Source organism: Gadus macrocephalus, chromosome 1, assembly GCF_031168955.1.
Source record: "Gadus macrocephalus chromosome 1, ASM3116895v1".
In the NCBI taxonomy this organism is placed as follows: domain Eukaryota; kingdom Metazoa; phylum Chordata; class Actinopteri; order Gadiformes; family Gadidae; genus Gadus; species Gadus macrocephalus.
Window position 1 is genome coordinate 16324324 of NC_082382.1, and position 12516 is coordinate 16336839.

Consider the following 12516-nt stretch of genomic DNA (forward strand, 5'->3'; position numbering starts at 1 on the left):
TGTGGGCTGGCGATGCCTGGGACCGCTCTGCAACAGTAAACAGTGGGGGGAGCTGCAACCAATCAGCAACTTAGCGGAGTAAACAGCCCGAGCGGCCGCTGCAGGCAGAGCGAATGGCTGGATGTGTGCATGCTGGTCTTTGATCTGACCACATTGTTTTTGCTTCGGTTTACTGCACCTTGCAAAGAACGCTACGATACAAATGGCTCGTCGTTTTGACGGGGGGAGAAAAATGATGGGATGTGACAAGTCAGTTTTGCCTGTGTATCATGAAAAGCAAATGAAAGTTCAGCATTGTATATAACTGAGTTAGAGAAATGCGCCCTGGCATGGTACATAATAACAGAGGTCGTTCAATGGAGGCGCAGAGAGTCTTAAGAAATGTTGACAGGTTCCACAAAAGAATAAATGCTACGCATTATTCTCCTTCATTTGCAATTCATAGAGGATCCTATGAGAGCGCAGAACAATTCTGATCAAATGTCAATAACAAAATAACGCAATAACACAAATATAAGGCCCTGCTTGTGTCTCCTTACCAAAGGACCAAGTATCACAATATTATCCATTAAGCATCTGTGGCAGAACCTGCTATTCATAACATGATATGGATGATGGTCTGGGACATAATAACGTCCTAAACCCTTTAATTATGGCCAAGCAAAAATGAATTCTACCCTCCCCCCCATACCTCCCGAAAGAAAGGGTAGAAAAACAACGAAGTACATTGTTCCCCTGGTAACGCAAGAGTGTGCAGCATCATCATTATTATAGGGAGCAATGGATCTCATCGCTGGGCGGCGCGGAGGATTACAGGCCGGAGCGGCGGCAAGGGGGGGGTCCATTTAAAATGAAGAAGAAGAAGCAGACGGCGGGGAGGATGAAATTAAATGTCCCATCAGGGGAGGGCAAAGGCCGGCGATAGTCTCAGCAGAAGGCCTTTATCTCAGGATTAAGTACGTCGTTCCAATGCTGTACGTTTACCGCCGTGCTATTGTCCCTGAAACATAATACCTCTTTCATTTCGGTTGTACTGTGTGTGTGTGTGTGTGTGTGTGTGTGTGTGTGTGTGTGTGTGTGTGTGTACAGGGGTTGGTTGGGGGGGGGGAAAGAGGGGTCAGGACAGCGAGAGAGACTGAAGGGCCTTTTCATTAAAACATCAAAGAGCGTGCACCCATTCCTCCTCGGACCGTAGCACTTTGCTGAGCCACTTGGCCCACTGTACGGTTCAAGCTAATCCATCTGTAGTCAACTGGCGTGGTCCTTATCACGCTAATTACTTCATCAGAGGTCGAGGAGGAGGAGGAGGAGGAGGAGGAGGAGCAGGAAGAGGAGGCCCCGGCCTCTCCGCTGTCTCTCCTCAGGAAGTTGGAGGTTACAGTTAACCACACTCTTGCATGGATCAATGCTGATCGTTCCCCCCCATCCCTCCTCATCACCAGACAGCCCTCACCACCTCCACCCCCTGACCTCCCAGCAATGTGGCCCATATACCGACCGACCTCCTCCCCAGAGCCTGGGAGAGATGAGTCTCCAATAATGGGAACATGAGGCTGTCATTGGGGATTTGAGTTAAAGCCGGCCTGTACATCCGCCCCCTGCCAGGGCTCTGTGTATGTACCCCCGTCAGGTGCAGGATCAGAGACTAGGTATGCACGGAATGCCAGCTCCTTCCCAGGGCCGTAAGCACGCCATGCCACGCACTAACTCGCGCTCACACACACATAAGCATACAAACACACACAGATACACTCACATATACATAAACACAGATACACACATATACTGTACATACACACCCACACACACATATATATATGTATACAAACACACGCACATACACTCACATATGCATACACAAACATATACACACATATACATACACACACGCAAACACACACTTAAACATACACACACACACGCACATGCAAATACCCATACACATATTCATACACACAAACGCTCACATATACATACAAACACACACAAAAATGCACACACAGACACACACAAACCCACACACACACACAAAAATGCACACACACCACACACATACACAAAAAAACACACAAACCACCTTGCATACACACACACACACACACACAAACATGGACACGTGGCTGAAGGGGGCTCTATGGGGAGACGGCGTTGCAGGTCAAAGGGCGAGGATTAGCCTTCATGCGCGGCGGACGATGTTCAATCTGGGATCATTTATGGAAGCAAGACCCAACCCAAGCTGCAGAAGACGGATTGCAACACTCCATCAGGCACGCTTCTGGTGGTCACACGCAATGACCCATGGACGGTGTAGTCCAACACTGAGACGGCCCCCAGCTCCGGCTCACCTCCCATCCATCGCCTGTCTTTGACCCTGAGACGTCTCATCCGGCCCAGGGCAAGGACACACCAGGGTAGATTAGGTTTTCTTTCCTTTTTTATCTTCACACATAGTAATCTCATTTCACGGGCTCCGCACAACCAAGGTCAGCCTGGAGGAAGGGCGGGGAGAGCAGGGTCCCTGGAGGTGGGTGGAGGTCCTCTCACATGCTGCCCTGTGCATCATCTCACATGCTGGGTGTGTTTCAGCTAGGGGCCCCTTTCTTCTGTTATGGAGTGTCAGGGTATCTGGTTGAACTAAAACTAAAAATATGAAGTTTAGCTTCGCTGACAGGCTACTCATGACTCAAGTTGGTGGGAGTATATCCATTTGAGAGAGAGAGAGAGAGAGAGAGAGAGAGAGAGAGAGAGAGAGACCAGAGACAGTGCCCTTGGGGGAAATGTCAAGCCTTGATCAAATGTATTTCATCACCTCACCCTGCCTTATGCCGCTCTTTCTCAACTCTCACTCTCTTGGGGGCAGGGTTAGTAGGCAGGTCAATGAAGCGGACCACAACCTCCACGCCCCGAGCCCCCAAACGTGGGGGTCTAACGTGACATTCAGAGACCCTCCATCCACCACACCCACCCCACACCCCCCGCCGAGAACCCCATGGAGTGTGATAACGACACGGTGTGAGTTACATACCAGCGCATCGCATAGATAACATACCAAACCCAGAGCAGCTGCTGCCTCCGACTCCCCTCAACACATTCCCCACTCGTTGATGAGCACGAGCACTTCCAACACACACACACACACACACACAAATGCACTTGTACCCACATGCGAGTGTGCATACACAATCGCACATGCACATGTACACAGGCCGTTGCATATGTGCACGCACAAGCACGTGCACACATACACACCGTGCATGTGTGCACACGCGCACATGCAGCTTTCGGCGGAGCCTCTGAGTCTCTCTGGCCTTTGTAAACGGCCGTGGAGAATGTGTGTGTAATGGGGTACGGCGGGTAATAATGCCGGGATCATCCATGTGCGACACAGGCAGCGGAGCCCGTCTGTACGTTGGATGGGAGGGGAGGGAGAGGCGAGCAGAGCGGTGTAAGTCTTAATAAGGTCTGGTACCAGCCAAGGTATAAGCACGCATTAATAAAGAGTCTCTGGGGCCGGCACAGACAAAGCCGGGGTTTAGGCGTGAACCTGGTGGGGAAAGTGAGGCCCAAAAATAGCGTGTGTTAATGAACGTTCAGACATGCACACACACACACACATGCGCACACACTCACACACACGCGCACACACTCACACACACACACACACACACACACACACACACACACACACACACACTGTATGAACAAACACACATATACACACTTATACACACAAAAGTTACACACACAAATCATAAATCGTTTTAAAATAAATCCCTGCTAGGCATTTCCAAACATCAACGTGGAGGCACATTAATACAGTGAATCTTGCATAGCCTGTAAAAACCAAGAGATCCAAGATATGAACCGTCTTTATTGTACTGAATGGTGCAAAGCCAACACCACTTTACACTAACAAAGAATCTCAGGTATCGAGTGAATATATTGAATACAAAAACATAGTTTCCTTATTTCTCTAACCCCATCTCTCTCTCCCTCTTTCTCTCTCTCTCTCTATCCCCCACCCCCCTCACAGCTGTTTGTAATGGCTTCCTGGAAAGGTGTGTTGACCCATAGAGAGGCTGTGCTCTGCCCATGAAGGGGCTTCGGTGAGCCTGGCCCAGCGATGTTTTCTTTTAATAAAGCCCAAAAAAGAAAAGTGATTAGCCCACCTCCCCCAGTCACAGTATGGATTTAACCCCTTCAGCCATTCTCAGAGAGGCGCATCAAATCTCTCTCATGCATAGGGCAGGATATGAAAGATGCCTTTCAGATCCTCACAGAACATATGCCGGCCCACACGTGATGTGTCTGTGACGGACGTGTGTGTGAGTGAGTGTTTGGGTGGGGGGGGGGGGGGGGAGGGAGGGAGTGCATGAGTGTGTTCACACATGAGAAAGTGTGTATGTGTGTGTGTCTGTCTGTGTGTGTCAGTGTCAGTGTGTGTGTGTGTGTATGCGTAAGTATGTGTGCAAGTGTGTATTCGCACGTGAGAGCGTATGTGTGTGTGCATCCCCCCACAGCAGATCTGCAGACTGTCCCTTGTCCTCTCAGACCATCGGATATTAAAGTTGAGATTTGCGCGTTGGCAAAACATATCTCAGCATATCCCCAGGCATACTGCATCCACTTCACAGGCCCTGGCCCTGCTACCGAGGCTCAGTCACAGCACAAGAATGAAGCGATTCCCGGACGTGTGAAGAATTCCCTAGGTCTGCCAGAGAGAAGGCCTCTGAAGCATTCGGATGTCGGTTTGAGTTCTGCACGCGTCGGACTGATACGTTCCCTCTTTCCTCCTGATATCCCACATTTTTCAGGCCGACCACGAGCTAGGGTACCCTGAGCATAAAACACAAACAAACATGTATTCCATGCGCTCACGTGTCCAGAGTGGAGACAGAGGTCTCTTCCCCGGGCGTGTGAAACAACTGTGTACAAAACAATAAAGAAAAGAGTTGGACTCCAATTTGGGTGGGCGTGACCACCAATGATTTGCCAATCATTCCACTGCTTTTATGAGACTGACACTGTTGCCAAGAGACGAGAGAGAAATCCTTTGAGATATAAATCAGGAGAGGATCCCGAATGGAGGGATAAAAAGATAGGAGTGAGACAGCCAAGTGGAGAGAAAAAACAACTGAAAGAATTGGAGATAGTATTTAAGAGAAAATGAGGAAACAAAAAGCCGTAGCTATGATGACAGACACTTGCTTAACGTCTGATCAGAATGGCTTCCAATGCTAAACCACAGAACACTAATGTGTTGATTGAGATATTTGATTTTTTAATAGATTATATTTAGAATGGTACTTCATTTAAAGGAGTAATGTTGTACTCGCTTTGAGACAAAGAAAAAGCATTCCGGCATGGAGAGTTCTGCTGCTGACTTAATTTATATTGATCCCAATAGTGGTCATTCTTACTTATACATCCTTTGTGTAATCATGATTGACAGCAGGAGACCTCCAACGCTGCATCTCCGTCTGATAAGAGCCAATAAACCATATGTATTGCTACCAAGGGAGTCCAAAGGAAAACGTTCAGGCATGTGAAATGATTCCCCAGCAGCAGATAATACAGTTCAAGAATCATTTTCCCCTTCAGAATACTGTTGGATCATCTGAATACCGTTTAAAGTCACTCATTTTGTGGACTAGTATCAAAACTGATATGTATTTCTTCCTTCTCTTATCCATCATCTCATACGCATCATGCATATACTGAAAATCTCCCAAACTGTATCCATTCACCCCAAAGGACAACTAGAACCTCTGAAATACTGCGTTTATTCAATTCAAGGAATGCCAAATCAGAAGACGGACGGACGGACGGACGGGGGGTGAAAGTCAAGCCTCTGAATGTGAGGGCGCAGTGGGAGGATGGGAGCATGACAGCCCACCTCGGTTCGGCCTGAATCAAAACATCCCTTCCCTGTTCCGCCGCACTCATGAATGGGAGCGGAGCGCCACACGAGCTTCCACCCAGGGCCTGCTCTTTGTTTGTCTACCCATGGATCCTGGCAGCCCTGGTGCACAGGGAGCAGGAAGGGATTCAGACGGGAAGCCGGGAGAGAGAGTGGAATATCATTAGATAGAGAGAGACAGAGTCCGTCCACTCTATAATCCCTTCGCGGAGCAGGGACCATATGGAACAGGGCTGGTGGCCTGCGACCCCCCCCCCCCCCCCCCCGGTGAGGGCCTTCTGATCAGATGTTTGGCTTGGACTGGATGGCTCTCCTTCCCTGGAGAAATGAGACGGGTCTTAATCTCCTCAGAGTCGGTTCGATCTCGACGCGTCTTCAGGACCCACCTGGCATAAGAAAACCAACTTCCATGGTGGAAATGCGCTTCGGAGCCGGCAGCTGCATGCATACCGACCGAGGCACTCAGGAACATCAACAATGATCTGTACTTGAAAACGGTACAAACGTTTGCCTTTAAAGCGCCTCTTTACTTCCAGAGACCCGGTTCAAAAAGTTTCCAACAAACAAAAGAAATCAAGGGGGATTCATGTCCAGATGCAAGCCATTCATTGTTAATAGTTGTGGTATGTTACCGACTGTTGGCACAAACACAGTAATCGTAATGGCTTACTTGGGCACAGACCATAGTATCTGTTCTGCAAGGAATCTGTGGGCAGTTGGGGCTGACTTCCATTAGCCAGCTGTGCTTCAGGAAATGGGAATGGAAATGGAACAGATGGGATCCGTGGAGCCGGTCCAGCCGAGGAAATTAGCCAATATCTGTTTACTGACCAGGTACCATGGGTCAGCAGTAAACATTACAAGCATCAGGCCTGGCCAGGAAGCAGTGAGGGAGCAGAACAAGAGCAGGCAGGAGGGAGAGAGCGAAAGACATCGGTCTGTCTGTCTGTCTGTTTGTTGCTCCCTCTCCTTCTCTCCCTCTCTCCCTCTCTCCCTCTCCCTCACACACAGTTTGCCGTCTGCCCTGGTGGCATATAGAGACAGACCCATAGAGAGACACTGAGAGCCAGACATGGAGCGGATACAAAAAAAAGAGAATCTAGATAGAGACATCTACTCTAATTGAATCATGTCAGTTAGAAGACCGTTGTATAAGTCAGCGATAGCTCTCGAGATGAGCCTCTTTGACACAATCTTTGCAATCCAAATGAGATTCCATTCTCCCCCATTCACTCAAAGTGCTGTGTATGATAAACTCATTCGGTACATTCTGTAACTTGTGTCGAGTACATCAACACATCTATGCATTGCTTGCATTGTTGGATGTTATTTTCCAGCCAATTTCCTTCAGTTCGCAGTCTAAAGATTAAGATCTAAACTGCCTCCCCTACGTTGTCTTAAACAGCATAACGGTTTGGAGTGAAGCTTTGAGTTATTCAGGTTATCCCAGTTCCTGGGGGCTACATAAAGCATGCATCCTTTTGTCAACTTATCACCCATTAAAAATAATGACTATCGTTCCGTTTCCAAGCATATCAGCGTGGGTCTTGCACCTTTTTATCTAATCAGTGGTCCCTGCTCCCTGATGTCAGGACTGCAGAGTTGCTCACCAGCTTCCGCAAGAGACTCGAGGCTCACTTGTTCACAGTTCCCCTGGACACTGCATAGCCTCCCTCCTCCCTCCGACAGAAGCCGGTCCAAACAGACATCTTTACTCGCATCGGTGACAGAGGCAACGTGGGACACCCTGGATAGACAGGGGGGCTCTTAGGAGGAACTGTCAGCTGTGCAGAGCCAGGAGCTACACGCCAGTCTGCGAGTTTGGGGAGGGCAGAAGTGGGCGGAGATGTGGAGAGGAGAAGGGAAAATGTTTGAACCAATCGAGTAATTAGTGGTTATTTACTAAATACCTCAAACACACACACTCACACACACAAATACACGGATGACCTCCAACACACACTCATGAGAATGTATGCTTGCGTTATCATGTGTGCGTGTGCGTGCGTGCGTGCGTGCGTGCGTGCGTGCGTGCGTGCGTGCGTGCGTGCGTGCGTGCGTGCGTGCGTGCGTGCGTGCGTGCGTGCGTGCGTGCGTGCGTGCGTGCGTGCGTGCGTGCGTGCGTGCGTGCGTGCGTGCGTGCGTGCGTGCGTGCGTGCGTGCGTGCGTGCGTGCGTGCGTGCGTGCGTGCGTGCGTGCGTGCGTGCGTGCGTGCGTGCGTGCGTGCGTGCGTGCGTGCGTGCGTGCGTGCGTGCGTGCGTGCGTGCGTGCGTGCGTGCGTGCGTGCGTGCGTGCGTGCGTGCGTGCGTGCGTGCGTGCGTGCGTGCGTGCGTGCGTGCGTGCGTGCGTGCGTGCGTGCGTGCGTGCGTGCGTGCGTGCGTGCGTGCGTGCGTGCGTGCGTGCGTGCGTGCGTGCGTGTGTGTGTGTGTGTATTTGTGTCTGTGTGTGTGTGTGCATGTGAGTGCGTGCGTCTGCTAGTGATTTAAAGTTTGGTTTGCCTGAAACAGAGCCAGCATATCATGATAAATGCTGAGGGAAAGAAGAGGGAAAAGAGAGAAAGATGGCAAAAGAAAAAAGAAATCAACTCATTGGGGGAGTATTGGAATACTAAAGTAAACCATCAGACCGTTCAGTTCAACCAGCCCCCAGGCCCAAACGTTAATCCTGGAGAGGAGGAGACGATAAACGATAAGCGAGGGACAGAAGAAGCATTCGGCAGAGGTAGGAAAGGTGAGAATGATAAGGGAATAAGGGAAGAGAGAGATTTATGGACGCACTAAAAAGAGAAGGGAGGCTGAGGAGGAGGAAGAGAGGGATTTTCGCTTGGATTTTCAAAAGGCCTCGTTTCTCACACAGTAAAGCCTTTTGGACTCAGAGAGAAGACTGCGGCGTGATTAACGAGTGAGGGGTTTTATTCACCTGTAGTGCCCGGCAGAGGGAAGCTCGGCTGTAAACCTAACGGAGAAGAAAAATAGAAAAGTAAAGCAAACGCGTCATGTATAAAAATACGAAGAAATATGAAGAACTGTAAATGTACAAAGGTATGTTGCTAGGGATAAAAGCAGAGCCCACATTTGTGATCATAACAGAGATAAAGGTAGACGTTAGATGATTAGTTTGACTGTAACCTTGGGGCTAAAACATATAAAGTCAAAGGTATTTTTATTAATGATTAACCTTTTTTGGCTCCGCTTTGATCAAAAACACCCGCTGACATAACTTTCCATTTCAAGAGTAGGTAGAGAAAAGAGAGAGAGAGAGGAAGTGAGACAGAGGTTGAAAGTGAGTGAGGAAGCAAGCGAGGGAGAGCGAGACCCCATATATATTTTGTATTTTTACTACCACACATACCGCCCGAAACAAAAAATCTGGATAATAAATCATGTATAAATGTTGGAGGAAATGGGCAGTGGAAGTATAAGTGGCCAAAGAAACAGAAATGGAAAAAGATTAACTGAGGGATGGAATGAGTGAGTGAGTGAGTGAGTGAGTGAGTGAGTGAGTGAGTGAGTGAGTGAGTGAGTGAGTGAGTGAGTGAGTGAGTGAGTGAGTGAGTGAGAAGGAGAGAGAGACATGAAGGAATAATAATGGCCAAGAACTGAAGAGCGAGTGTTAAACATTCAGATGATAAACGATTAGCACAGAGGCCTGCTGTGAAAGACCAATTCACCACCTGGACCCCCCACACCCCTCCCCTGTCATGCAACGGTTTACAGGGGGTCCGCCCCTAGTCCCCCTGCTACGAGAGGCTCCATTTTCATCCCTAAGCCCTCGCACAACACACACACACACACACACACAAACTTAAGCTCTCAACACAATGCACAATTGTGTGTGTGTGTGTGTGTGTGTGTGTGTGAATGTGTGTGTCACGGGGAAGGGATATCCAACTCCTTGCGGCTGTGACAATGTCTGCCAGAGTTCAGCTTTGTATTCCACAGCCAAGGACAACATACCAACACACACACATGTTCACACACCACAAGGATCATTCAACTGATTGACAGGTGGGAGGGAGAGACAGAGAGAATGCCGTTATGCTAAATGGTGTACGAGTTAAATTACACATCCGACTGGTCAAGGTCTGAAGCATACAGGCAATTAAGGCAAGACACAGGCCAGATCCTTGATTCTGCAATAACACTAATGGAATATGTGATCTCTTAAATATAAAGAAAATAAGTAACATCTGAGAACTGCACTGCACTCACCTGATAGCGAAATGTAGTGTAGCAAGTGTGGTGAGTCGGGCAGATGTATGGGCCACCTGTGCGGTCCTTATGTACTACACAACCACATAAACGCATGCATATTAACAAACGCCTGTTGACCAGACCTCAAAGGTCTTACGCGGTGCTTTAAGCCCCAGCTCTTTATGACTTGACCTGATCACTCTAACAGAACACAGTGCTCACGTGCTCCCATGCCTCACTTGTACCTGCCCTGGTCTCTCTACCTCTTTTTTTCACTTATGCACGCACGCACACACACACACACACACACGCACACGCACACGCACACGCACACACACAGACTGTGGGAAAGTGGTCCACGTGCCTCCCTCAGGTTGGGGTCACGCGAGTCAGACATGTGAAGCCCTGCTGTTTATGGGTGACAGGGGAATACAGAGGAATCACAGGCCGCTAATCAACATGCTGGAGCGGGAGGAGAGGGGAGGAGGGGAAGGGGAGGTAAAACCCTGAAGACCTTTCTTATAGGAAGGCCTTTAGTGTTTTTTAGTTAGTTTGTAGCTAAGTGTTTTAGCAATCTTTTATGTTCTTTTTTAGTGTGAATAGCACTTTGGGTTACCCTGAGTGAAATATGCTTTATATATGAAACAAAACTATTGTGAATGGTGTGAATAGCAGTAGTAGAAGTACTTTACAGGCCTACTCACTTTTAACTGCAAAACAGAGATTAGCCATTCATCACTATTTGTGTGATTGATATTTTTAATAAAAGCTAAGTTATGAAAACCTTTTTGTCGTTGTGCTACGGACACCTTTCAGCTCACCCTTTACACAAACATTAACACAGAACACCCACACACAACAGTGTGTGAGGAGATGGCTGATGTTTGGCTCATGGATCCTCACATCCCGTAAGCCCTATGAGCCGTGGAGAAGAGAAGGCAAGTGAACGGCACAGTGGTTCACAAGGCTGTGGCGATATGTTTCCCATATGTAATCACAGAGACATGGTTAATCACCAAACGCCCGCTCTCTGACAAGCCATTAATTACAATTATGCGCCTTGCATGACTTCAAAAAAAGTTTACCAATTGGAACAGATTTCCCCCTGATGCATAGTAGACAACAACAAAAGAGGACAGGATTGGCAGGAGTGAATGACTCCAATGTCTTGGGCAATTTGTATAAACAACTAACTCCTCATACTCTGATCGTGTTTATTTTAAACTATCCTCCGCTTCCATCCCTCATACCCTCGCTCCATCATCGTTGTTTTCTGTTGAATGTACATCGCAGATCTTATTATATAGTAGTTATATTTCCTACTGTGTTTGGCTTAGATGTTTGGAATATGTCAGTGCAATTTGTGCAAGGCGAAATATGACATAAACATTGAAGGATGAACTGGTTGTAATGAAAGATTGTCATGCATTTGGCCTTGAAGAAAACATTTCAATGAGCCGTGTCTATTGCTGAAACGGACCTGATCGCTTCAACTCATCCACTTCAGGAGTAAATCCAGAAGACCTCCAATAATTGAGCTGTTTCATACATCAACGCTTAGGCTATTAAAACCAATGACATAAGTTAAGTGGTTTAATAAATCCCTTGTATTTGTTCAAAGGAATCACTTAATCATACAAGTATCTCATAATTCAATTTGTTCCTTTTTTATTTATAAATGGGTGTGCTTAACACACACACACACACACACACACACACACACACACACACACACACACACACACACACACACACACACACACACACACACACACACACACACACACACACACACACACACTGTCCAGTCTTGGACAAGAGTCTAAGCCTCATGGTTGGGAAGAATAGGGAAGAGCACCAAAAGGGCCCCTAAGTGAGCCAAGGGCAAGGAGAGCCCTGTGTTTACCATGGCAGGGTACAGAGTAGCTCAGGAGATCTACGAAATTGACCGGTTCCAGTCCTCCTTACCCAGAGAGAAAGCCTCCCAATATGTATAGGAGTGACAGGGCCCTGAAAGACTTCACACACACACAAAATCAATGCAGTCCTAACTCGGACCCCCCCCCCCTCACCACCACTGACCACACACCTCCTGGGGGGACCACACCAACCTAAACAATTAGAGATAACAAAGGGAAATGTTTTCCATACCAGAATCGTGTAGAAGGAAAGGGGATTTGGGGCGAGTTGTGTAGATAACCCAGGAAAAGTGAAGGAATTGTTGGCTGGCTGGTTGTTTACTGTGATCCTATAAGGGGGAGAGGAATGCCAAGGCCGTAGCAAGGACGGCATCAGCTGGGATCGTTTTTCATAAACAATGTACACCGTTGCACACCGCTGAACAAAAAGAAGAATGAAAACCATGCAAAGTAAAATAATCACGACGTTTCTGCTAGTGATTTG

At 48.1% G+C, this 12516-nt stretch overlaps 1 long non-coding RNA gene across 2 annotated transcripts; it reads right to left on the bottom strand.

Moving 5' to 3' along the window:
* Window positions 1-5844: 5844 nt before the first annotated feature.
* LOC132464356 (uncharacterized) lies at window positions 5845-10288 on the bottom strand. 2 transcript variants are annotated; one of them, XR_009527244.1, is made up of 5 exons: window positions 10132-10288; window positions 8840-8875; window positions 7531-7733; window positions 6591-6746; window positions 5845-6238 (listed from the first exon to the last, which is right to left on the bottom strand). It is a non-coding gene; the product is annotated as an uncharacterized LOC132464356 (long non-coding RNA). The 2 variants fall into 2 exon arrangements; XR_009527243.1 differs by having other exon boundaries at window positions 6591-6665; window positions 10132-10282.
* Window positions 10289-12516: the final 2228 nt, after the last annotated feature.